Source organism: Fukomys damarensis, unplaced genomic scaffold, assembly GCF_012274545.1.
Source record: "Fukomys damarensis isolate Sample0158 unplaced genomic scaffold, DMR_v1.0_HiC HiC_scaffold_35, whole genome shotgun sequence".
NCBI classification, from domain to species: domain Eukaryota; kingdom Metazoa; phylum Chordata; class Mammalia; order Rodentia; family Bathyergidae; genus Fukomys; species Fukomys damarensis.
In genome coordinates this window covers 10,650,642-10,662,741 of record NW_022900947.1, presented here as the reverse complement: position 1 = coordinate 10,662,741, position 12,100 = coordinate 10,650,642, and the positions used below count along the sequence as shown (strand labels likewise).

Sequence of the window (12,100 nt, the reverse complement as noted above, 5' to 3'; positions counted from 1 at the left end):
TTTTTTTTTTTTTTTTTTTTTTTTTTTTTTTTTGTACCAAGTATCAAACTCAGGACCTTGTGCCCTTGTGCTTGCAAGGCAGGTGGTGGAACCACTAAGCTAAATCCCTGGCCTCTGCTAACTTGTTTTATCACTTATTGAAACAGAGTCATTGAAATCTCCATTCATAATTGTGAAGTGTCTGACTTTGACAGTTCTATTAACTGCTTCTTTTAATATTTTGATACTCTTTTATTAATCACATAAAAGTTTTGAATTGTCACGTTTCTTGGTGAACTTATTCTTCACCACTGAGAAATGACCTTCTTCATTTGAGACTGAGATGCTCTGCTTTGAGATCTCCTTTATCTGAAAATAAATTCACCTTTCTTTTGATGAGTGTTCATGCTTCCCAGTGCTTTTGTTTTAACCTATTTGTAACCTATTTGTATATTTAAAGAGAATTATTGTATTCAGAATATAGATGGCTCTTACTTTTTTATTCAATCCGGCATTCTCTTCTAAAATGTTTCTTGATATGACCAGGTTTAAATCTGTTGTCTACTTGTTTTCTTTTTGTACCATCTGTTCTTTGCTTCTTTTGTGTCTTTCTTGTTGCCTGCTTTCACATTAAATCTTCTTATGATTCCATTGTATTTCTGGCTTTGGCTTAGTATCTGTACCTCTTTGTAATGTTATTATAGTGGCTGTTTTAACTTTTTCTGTACACATATTTAACTTAGCACAAGTGATATATAATTCATTGTAGAGCACAAGAACTTATACTAATTGCATACTTCCATGTATACTGCTCCATTTCACTCCCACCTGTCGTTTGTTTGTTTTGACAGGGTTTTGCCATGTAGGTCAGGCTGCCTTGAACTCACTATGTAGACCAGACTGACATCAAACTTATAGCAATTCTCCTGCTTCAGCCTCTTAAGTGTTCAGATTATAAGCATGCACCACCACCCAGCCACTCCTACCTTTGAATCATGATCTTTCTATATTTTATTTGTATGCAGTGCCATAAATCATACACTAACTTATTGCTATTTGCTTAAAATTCTAGGTTCAGATTTTAATTTTGTTGTTTTTAATGTTTGGTTTTTGTTATTTTAGGTATTTAAAATTATTATTACACTGTTTTCTTGTTTGCTTTCTTTCTGATGAGAATTCTTTCATCATTCTTAACTTTATACATAAAGTATTTTTTATAGATGCTTTTAAGGTGTTCTATTTAACTGTGGCTTTGAGAAATCTAACTGGCATGTCTTCAGAAAGTTTTCAAAACTTTTGTCCGTGGTATTGAGGTTCTTAGATCTCCAGATTTAGTTTACATCAAATTTGGAGCTAAGAGATTCACAAAAATAACTACAAATAAAATAGAACAATTATAAAACATGCAGTAATAAAATTGGCAGCATCACTAATTTTGGACATTGAAGCAATAGTTCAGGTAAAATAATGTTTCTGAGAACATAAGTAAGATTTTCAACAATTAATATGATTATTGAGACAGCTACTAAGTAACTAACATATGAGCAGTATATGTAGGGTGGATATGGTAGACAAACAGATAACTGGTGTCATGAGAAGGATAATGCAAGTTTTCATTCTTCCATGTTCTGCAATTTACAATTGCAATTTATAATTTGTGTATTGCTTATTTCTGAAAATTTCCCCTTAATAGTTTTGGATTTCAGCTGACTGTGGATAATTTAAACATGAAAAGTGAAACTGAAGTAAGTGAAACTACTGTATTATTCATTTTTTGCTTCTTGTTTGGTTTTTAGGTAGTTTTTACCATAGTGTCTTCAGGTTCACTAATCTGTTCTTCTGGAAAATCTAATGGCTATTTATTCCATCAAATTCACTTTTCACCTCAGACACTGTAGTTTTCATTTCTTAGACTTCATATTTGAGGTCTTTTGTATATTCTATGTCCCCACATGATTTTTGAATATATAGGATACTCTTACAATTATTGTTTTAAAGTTATTTTCTACTAATTCAATACCTCTAACCATAGTTGATTTTCATTCATTGGCTTTTCTCCTTACTACGGGCCATATTTTTCTGTTTCTTTGCCTGCTTCATAATGTTGGATTAGATGCCATTCGATTTTACCTTGTGTGATGATGGATATTTTTATATTTCTATATGAACTTTATTACAGGACATAGTTCCATGACTTGAAAACAGTTTGATCCCCTGTAGTATTGTTTTTAAGATGTATTAATACATGATCAAGATAGCACTCAGTCTAAGATAATGTCGGTCATGACTGAACCAAGATCCTTTAATGTACTCTAGACAGTAGCCTGTGAATCATAATGGGAACAGCAACTTTTCCTCATTCAGTCTGAGCTCCAGGCACTGTTATCCTATACCCTTCTGGAAGTTTTTTCCCAAGCCTCAAATACTTTCCTCAGAAGCAGGCACCAATCATTATTCAGCTGCACACTCAAGGGGCCCTCAGAAGTTCTCTCTGTGTGTAACTCTCTTCCCTCTGGCACTCTGTCCTGTGAATTCTAGCTGCCTTTGCCTCCTCAGACTTAACTTCATCTCCTCACTTTTTCATAGATTCAACTCACCGAAGCTGCTGGGCTCTATCAGGGTTTATTTCTGTCTATGTGATGGTTTGAACTAACCTGGAAAAATGGGAGAACTTACTTGTTTTTCTGTCTCATATTGTTCACTATCTTTCTCTAATGAGAAGGGTCCTCACAACCCCTTCATATATTTGTCATTTTGTGTTTTTTGCTTTTTACGGACTAAATCCAGTACCTTTTATTTCATCATAGTCAGAAGAAAAGTTCCCCTATATTTTAAAGTCAATGTAAAATTATACTGTATGTAAGATATTTAGTCAATAATCTTTACTTTTCTATTTAGTAAATTTTCATTTTCTATACTAACCAAATATATCCATATTTCTTCAATTATACCCAAAACAATCTTTACATCTAATTCATTTAGAATAATATATAATATAGCACAACATATCTCATGTCTGTTTATTTCTTTAACTCTCTTTTATTTGTAAGCAGTGGTTAATACAGAAAAAAATGTACTTATTGGAAACACTGGTCAAGTTATCTAGAATGATCCAGCTAGTGAACATATCTAGTTGTCTCCTGGGACCATTTTTGGTTTACTTCTTTTTTTTTTCTTTTTATTGAGTTTATTGGTACAATCTAGGTATACAATATAGTTACATTCATCATTGGGATTCTGTACCTTTTCATAATGGGTCTTGATTCTCATTTTTTCCCCTTGTCCCTGCCCTCCCTTCACCCCCTCCTCCCCTCCCCATTTACAAACATTTTATTTCCATTTTTTTCAGTTTCTCATATTTTTTTCCTCTCCCTTATTACCTTTCCCCCACTCTTCCCACTTTCCCTTCACCTTTAGCCCTTTACTTCCTATTTCACATTATTAATTATCTCATTAGGATTCTGTGTACTATTATAGTTTTTCACACCAAAGAAACTATTCAGTATTTCAGTTAAAGAAATCTCTGCATGAACATTAAAAATAGGGAATCCTAAAATAAAACTAAAAAGGAAAGTAAAAGAGAAAAGGCAGTGATGTAACATTAAAATAATCCTTAATTCTGGAGATGAAAATGGTCCCTGAACATATTTAAATTGCTTCTTGTTCTTATAGTTTTATCTTATTCTTTTTTTCATTATTTAGAGAAAACTTTATTAATTTCTGTAATCAAACCCACGTAGATATGACCTTACATATTTAGTACGATGTGTTACCCCTGTATATATGGAAAAAAATAAAAAATAAAAATTAAAAAAATTAACATTTCTTTATCTTTTTTATTTCCTGTAAACTGGATGTAGTTAATTTAGGAATTTTTGACTAGAACAAATCATGGCTACTGTAGTACACTACAGGGTGTATCACATGCTGTATATTCATATAAATGTATTATCTATAAATATATTTGTATTAGCATACAAATAATAATTTGATCCACTTATGGGCTGGATACAGTTGTGTACATTCAAAATAATGTGTTGAAGTTCTAATCCTTTGTACCTCAGAATGTGACTGTATTTGGGAATAGGGTTTTTAAAAAGGTAATTGAAATAAATTGAGTTCAGTAGAGTAATCCCTAATCCAAAGTGACTCAGATCTTCAGAAAAAGAGTAAATTTAACATAGTCATGTGGACCCATGGAGGAAAGATTGTGTGAGGACATAGTGAAAGGTGTCATCCTTTAGCCAAAAGGAAAGGCCTTGGGAGAAACCATGCTGACACTTTAGTCTCGGACTTTTAACTTTCAGAAGTGTAAGAAAATAAATACATGTCTGTTGTTTCAGTCACCAAGTTTGTGATAGTTTGTTATGCCAGCCCCAGCCAACTTATCAACACACCACTAAAGAAGTCAAATTGAGTATTTACCAATTCGTTGTACAGTCCTTCCTTCCTTCCTACATCCAGAAAGCAGTCTGTGTAATGTTTGTTTGACTCTATTCAAATGTCCAGTTCTCCATCAAACATCCATGTATTGGTTTCCACCAGTAAAAATCTTTTCTTCCATCAGTATTTCCAAAAGAGTTTATAAATTAGGTTTTAAAATTCTATCACTCCTTCCCTATTTATTAGCTAATGTTCTTTGACAAAGTAATGATTTCTTCAAACTGGGGATATTTGGTAACACCTAGGTATAGATTCTACTGGAAACATATGATGAATGTTTAACTCTGACCATATAGTTACCAATTTTCAAAGTAATCTGTTGTTTTAAAAATTGTCTCAAATGACAAGATTTTTCTCTTTTAAAATATATTATTACAGACATATATTTTATTCATTCAAAATTTTAAATGTACTGTAATTTTTGCCATTTTATTGCTCAAGTTCTTGTAACATTTTATGACCTTTTTAAAGCTGGCCCGTGGGCTTTAAATTCCAAAAGTTTTCTTGAGTTTTGGCCCAACAATATGGTTCTTTCTAGACTATTTCCCATTGAGAATTATGGTGTACTAAAACCCCATAATAGGTGGGATGGGTAGGGGAAGGGTAATAAGGGAAAAGAAAAAAATGTGAGATAATGAAAAGATGAAAATAAAGTGTTTGCAGATGGGGAGGGGAGGAGAGGGTGAAGGGAGGGCAGGGGTAAGGGGAAAAAAATGAGAATCAAGACTTGTCATGTAGAGGTACAAGATCCCAACAATGAATGTAACTGTACTGTATTCGTAAAATGTACCAATGAACTCAATTAAAGCTGAAAAAAAATAAAACCCATAATATATATTTGTCCTCTGTGTAACTATGCTGTCAACTTGCAATATGATTAGGTTCTTTTGTTTGTTTTCAATTTGAGTTTTTAAAACTTCTTTAAAAGTTTTATCATGCTGCATTTGCATGATTTAACATTAAAAACTATATAAAAAGCCTATCCAGAAAAATTTTGCTTCTACCCCTTATCACTCCACCCTCTCCTTCATCATAGTTAACCATTTGATACTAATTTACACCTTTCCCATGCAGCATTTGCTAGTTTCCATAGTGTAAGCTTTCCTGGCATGGTCTGTTCCAAGCTATCACAGAGATGTCAACTGTCTGGAAAAATTTCTAAAATGTTGACACAAGCTGCTTCAAACAACATCTTCATGCAATTCTCCCTGTAGTCCATTTGCACAAGCAGTCAGAGCTCTTCTGGGCCTTAGTTATTGTTTTGTTTAGTTTTCTTGTTCTTTTTCCTGCTTTTTAACTTAATAATGTTTGGCTAGGGGTCATGAAGTAGTCATTAGAACTTTTCATCCCTGTGTTATATGACACTATCTACTACTTTTTACATTTGTTTGTTTTGGTTTTTATTTTCTGTACCGGGGATTGAACTTGGGACCTCGTGCTTGTGAGGCAGGCAGCAGAACCACTGAGCTAAATCCTAGGCCCTTTACCTTTGCTTTATATGACGTGACCTACTGTTTTTTCTGTAAATATAAATTTATGAGGAAATTTGATTTGGGAAACAGAAAGATTTTAGTTTTAACCCTAAATCAGAATTTACTTTTCCAAACCTTAATTTCTTCATCTATAAAATGAACACTATATAAACTTTTGTAGTACAAATAAAGTAATTCAATATAATATTAACAATATTTATACCTAGCACATTTGCACTCTTAATTTCTGCTAGACAGTTTTTAGCACTTACCCTAGATTAATTCACTTTTCACATCAAAAATTGCTGTATATTATTATCATCCTCATTGTATGAATGGAAAATGCCACACAGAAGCTAGGAAACCTTTCCAAGGTCACACACCTAATGAGGGAATCAAGATTTCATCCAGGCCGTCAACCCCCAGAGACCGCCCCTGCTTAGCCACTACTCTAAAACTTGACTGATACACAGTAGCACTCAAGAGAGTCTCTTCTGCTCCCTCTAGTTTCTTGATTTCAAAAGCAACTTTCTTGTATGATCTGAGTATTTGTCTTCTTTAAAAATCACATAGAAATTTAATCCCCAAAACCATTTGTTAATGGTTTGGGGGATTGGGGTTTGGGGACGGGGTTTTGGGGAGATGATGAGGATTACATGAGATCATGAGGGGAGGCCCTGCTATGGTTTACACCTAAAAGATCCCCCCAAAGTCTCATGTGTTCAGAGGCGGCTCTTAGAAGGTGATTAGATCATTGGGGCACTGTACTCATCAGTGATGAAGCCACAGCTGAATGTGCTGTTGGGAGGTAGGGCCCAGTTGGAACAGGCTACTCACTGAGGCATGAGTTGGAAGGGTGAATCTCTTACCCCGGCTCCTCTCTGCTTTCCCTGCTTCCTGGTCACCATGATGGGAGCAGCTTTCCTCCTCCAGGCCCTTCCACCATGCCCTTTCTGCCTCAGAGCCAGCCCACTGTGGACTGGTTCTTTAAAAACCATAAGCCATAATATACTTCTTCTTTGTTAGGTTGTGAGTGTCAGGTATTTTGTCTCAGCAATGGGAAAATGACTAAGACAGACCTCCATGACAGCTTGAGTGGTTATACAAGAGAAATAAGAGAAAGCCAAGCTCCCTCCATCACCATATGATGCCTTCACCACCTCCAAACTCTGTAGAATCCCCACTAGCAAGAAGGACTTAACCAAGGGAGGCCTATTAATTTTGGACTTCCTGACCTCCACATGAGTAAGAAATACTTTTCTTTTCTTTGTAGACTGTCTAGTCTGTGGTATTCAGTTATAGCAAGAGACAACTGATTTAACCACTTCTCTTAGTTTTTCAAGGAAAACTCTTCTCAATTTGTGGGTCTCCTTGGCTTCTCTAGCCGACCTTCCAACTTCCTTTCCTTCTTGCTGTCATCCTCCAAATCCCCCCTATCTATCCTAACTTCACTACCACATTCATATGTAGGGAAAATGGAACACAGAGGAAAGACTAAACTGACAACACTGCACTGATTCCTACTTAGAAATCTTCTCAAGCACCCCACCCCCAGGTTGTCCAGCATGACAATAAATCTCCATGGATGTCCACACTAAGAGTTTAGTGTCTGGTGGACTAATTATTGAATATTTAAGAAGGAAGTTTTTTATGTTTATATCTCCATTGTTTAAATGAAGAAACTGGCTCAGAGATTAACTTGCATAAATCCTTGCAGAATCAATGGTCAGAATCAAACTCAAATAAATGTTACTACCAAATTCTTAACCTTACCATTTTGGGAAGATGGAATTCCAAGAATGCTTGGGGCAAAGGCTGATTTCAGTTAGTTAAGCCTTGTGTGTTCAATTAGAAAAAGCTTTGACCACAAGACTCCCCTAAATCAGAGTTGCAATCTCCATCACTAACATTTGGCTTGAGCTCAGAATCCTGGGTCTGGCATTTAGATTTAAAAATTTACCACATGCTCAGTGTTGATTTAACAGAAACCTTATTACCTTAGGAGTGGGTTAAATCAGATGATGAGGTCATGATCCATTCCTGGCACCATCACAAGCATTAAATAGATGATGTGGACAGAGCTTAGCATACCTGGCACTCAGTCAGCATTTAGGAATGGCTATCTCTTTTGTTTACCAGGAGAAGTAACACGTAAAAGATAAGAATTGAGAAATAGATCTGAGTTTAAATTAAAGACTGATCCCAAGTGACCACAAGCGAGTCGTGTGTGTCTCCCATTGTTCTCATCTTTAATTGTCATGAGAAGTAAATGGAGTATTATACAGAAAGCTTCAAGCATGCTTCACACAGCAGGCATGCTTGCCTCTACTTTTGTCTAGCTGCAGAAATTTAATGTGTGCAAGAGCCAAAACAGGGAGGATTCAGAGACCTGCATTCTAGTCCTTCCTCTGAATTTACCTGAATGGAAGAGCCAAGTTATGGCCTTTCCTTCTTTTCCTCCTCTGTCACATGGAAACATTGGATTCCGGGCTGCTTGCCCAGCTTTGATAGAAAGTTGGTTTCATCTTCCCAACAATGGGAAGAGAATGGACAGGCATTGTGTGCACCTTACAGATGAGGACTCTGAAGCTTAGACTCCTGGAGACTCAATCTCCGACTCTCAAAGTCAAGATCCTCAGAGAACATCCATCAAGTCTGATGCCTTTTGACTTTCTAAGACCTTTTGTTTATAACTCCTTCAATCCTGCTCCCTCTCGGCAGGAGGTGTAGGTAGTTGGTCCTTCTTTGGTGACACAGAGGAGCTGCCAGAAAAAGCCAGACACTATAGTGGCTATTGATCCAGAAAATGGGCTCTGCCATCACACACAAGCACAGGGATGGCGAGGAAATGGACAGGCCAACAGTGAGTACTTGGGAGCCCCTGGTGTATGTGCCCTGGCCATGCCTTCTACTGATGATTTTATCCTCCATAGTCTGCCTAAACTCCTTTGAGACTCATCCCAATCAATCTCTACGTGGTTTCAGAAATGTCAAATTTACCTGCTATCCTTTTTCTAATTCTTGTAATTACACCCTTTTCTTGTGTAAACTATCTCTAAATATGCATGATACCTAAAAACCACTACTCCCAATATGTTTCTTACTCAAACTTATCTATAATTTTATATTTTAAAATATTCGCATTTTTTGAGACCCACAAACACCCACACAGGTGGTCATTTTCCGAAAGGACTTGTGGGACCCAGAGGCAGCTGTGTCTTATCAAGTGGAAGGATACACAGCAGGATCAGCATGGGAAAACCACTTTGCAAAGCTAGAGGAGTCCAACTGCAGGATTGCAGTCCAACTGCAACTCTCCCTCCCAACCGGATGATCACACAGAACATGCTTTTTCCTCCAGCAATGCAATACAGCAACGCGTGGGTATTATTTCTGCCCTATGAAACACACCGAAGACTCACAATTCAGGGTTTTTACTGGCGACTTATCACCTACACACGCAGTCCCTAAGGAAAGAAAGCGGCACCATTACATTGTACAAACCACCAGTGCAAGTGGTGCAGCAGAATCCAGTACCCCGGGCATAAAAAGCCAAATTGACTTATCAGTTAGTGATGTGGGGAGAGCTCCAGCAGCCAAGTTCCCAGACGCCAACCAAACAAATCAGCCCATCCAACTAGCACCACAACCTCCTCTGGAAACTCTTTCCTGCACATCAAAAATTATGCCCCCTTTGAAGCAAATGTAAAAACCCCACATTTGCTTAATTTTTTGAATGGGCAATACATTAGGACTGCATTGAAAGTACGTTCGATGTGTGCTCACAAAGAGTAGCATGCATGCTACCCCACCTCCTGATATACTTAGGAATCACTCATTTACCCTACTGGCCACCACCACATAGTCACACCTGGGCCTTGGACCCAGGCCTTCGGAACTCCCAGAGTTAGTTGTTAAACATGGACGCACACACTAATCACTTAGGGGGCTTTAAAACCAATTGCACCTGGGCCCCAGAGACTCAGAATAATTTGGTCTGGGAGGCAGTCTTAGCTTTAGAATTTTTCAAACTCCCCAAGTGACCCTAATACATTACACTTCCTAAGACCAGTGGTTCTCCAGGTCTGGCTTCCTGGCCAGTAGCATTAGCATCCCCAAGGGACTCCTTAGAAATGCAAATTCTCACATTTCACCCCAGACCTATGGAATCAGAAATCCAGGTGTGGGACCCAGAATTGCGTTTTAATAATCTGCTTCAGTGACTCAGAGACAAATTTAAGTTTGAAAAGCCTCACCCTAGATGCAAGCACAAGTCTTCCACCAGACTCCTTGGTCAGGGCTGCTGCTACACGCAGCCACAGCCAAAAGCAAGCACTGCACCTGTGTGTTCTAAATGCCACTGGTCAAGCGGTGTTGCTTAGTGTTGTACTTTAATGCATCCCCAAATTCGTGTGTTGAAAACTTAATCCCTGCTGCAAGTATTGGGAGGCAGAGGTTAAAAGGTAATACATTTGTGTGCCAGGGATTTAGCTCAGTGGTTCCGCCACCTGCTTCTCAAGCGTAAGGTCCTAAGTTCGATCCTCGATACCAAAAAAGAGGTAATAAATTCATGAGAGCTTTGCCCTCATAAATGGATGATTCCACAATCAGTGGAGTGGGTTAGTTGTCACAGGAGTGAGTTCTGGATAAAAGCATGAGCTTGGTTTCCTGCTCTTTTTGCCCTTTTGCCTGCTGCCGTGTCATGAGGCCAAAGGCCCTCAGCAGATAAGACCTTGGGCTTCCCAGCCTCCAGAACCATAAGGAATAAACTTCTGTATAAATTATCCAGTCAAGGGTCTTCTGTTACAGCAGCATCAAATGGACAATGACACTTAATATTCCCCCTTTCCCTCCAGATTTGCCAGCATTGGCTTTGACTTGGGAGCGTGGGACCCACCTCGTTAAACTCACAGCCCAGTGTAGGAGAGGAATACAGGATGTGCACAGTGTGATGCAGGATACAGGGGAGAAGGTGGGCATTGGGTAGTCAAGCAGTACCATGGCAGCATCAAAAAGAAATCCACTTTCTGCTGTGACTCTCCTCACAGACAAAGGTTCTGTATCTCAGTGCTGTCATCTGCAAAAGAGAGGCCATAATTCCTCTTCAGTCTACTTCTGAGAGTCTCTTGGAGGGATATGTGAAATATTATATAGATCTGTTGCGAGTGTCTGACAAAGGTAAGGCACCGTGTTTCCATCTGTAGGGGTAGAGGCAGGGCTGGGAGCAATGGTGTAGTCTGTCTGCCAGACAGCCTATTGATCCAGGCATTCAATCAAGATTTATGTTTACCAAACACGTCAGCCACTTCTGGAAGGTGAAAACTTCTTCCAAGTTCCTATTTTAGTAATATATTATTCCACAAAACTTATCTTAATCATTTCTCTAATTTTGATCTCTATTTCTCCCCCTGTTCAGTGGAAGTGATCATACAGATGCAAGTACAGCTGTGATCTTCTTTTGTTGGTGCTCTCTGGGGATCTTGTAAAGGACAGAGAGGGAGGAAGGGAAGGAAACTAACATTTTTCTAGTGCTTATTGCATGCCATTTAGTTTTCACCACTTATCACTTAAATTCTACTACAAACATAGAAAGTTAACATTACCTGTATTGCCTAGATAAAACAACAGGTCAGAGAGGTTAAGGCACCTGATCAGAGCCACTCAGACAGATGGAGGCAGTATTGTGCCCAGGTCTCTGAAGTCCTTACTCTTCCCATCAGCCTCACCTCTGTGCCTCACAGATTCAACCTTGACTCTGGGAAGAGGTTGGTGACACTCGGTGATTAGAAAGCGTGGAACCCCTTGCCACACACGATTTGCCCGAGATCGTGGAACCTTCTGTCCAGTGCCTACACTATGAGAGAGAACGTCACAAGCAGCAGACGTCTCTCCCCATGTCCTGTGCGTTCCACTTTCCGAACGGAAACATGAAATACCCCATCAGCACTCCGGGGAATCAGACTGTTGTACATGGAGAAAGATCTGGGTAAATCCTTCATAGATGTGACCCGCCAGCCCAGAGTGGGGAGCTGGAGTACTGACAGCCTTCCTGAATAAAGCAGGGGACTCGTCTATCTTCAGAGGAAGCCCTCCTTTCTCTGAGACATCTCCGTGGCTGCCTTCACGTCCAGGGAAAACCTCCGCCCCAGCTAAAAGATAGAAAGTACTGCGGTCCTGCCCTCTCTAAAACTCTTGAGTGGTTTCTG

At 38.5% G+C, this 12,100-nt stretch overlaps 1 long non-coding RNA gene across 1 annotated transcript in view; it reads right to left on the bottom strand.

The window, feature by feature from the left end:
* The window catches only part of LOC104874692, a 23,573-nt gene extending 11,872 nt beyond the window's left edge, over positions 1-11,701 (bottom strand). The window contains exons 1-2 of the long non-coding RNA XR_783845.1: positions 11,498-11,701; positions 10,792-10,971 (exon numbers count right to left, since the gene is read on the bottom strand). This is a non-coding gene — a long non-coding RNA (uncharacterized LOC104874692). The remainder of the gene's footprint in view (positions 1-10,791; positions 10,972-11,497) is intronic.
* Positions 11,702-12,100: the final 399 nt, after the last annotated feature.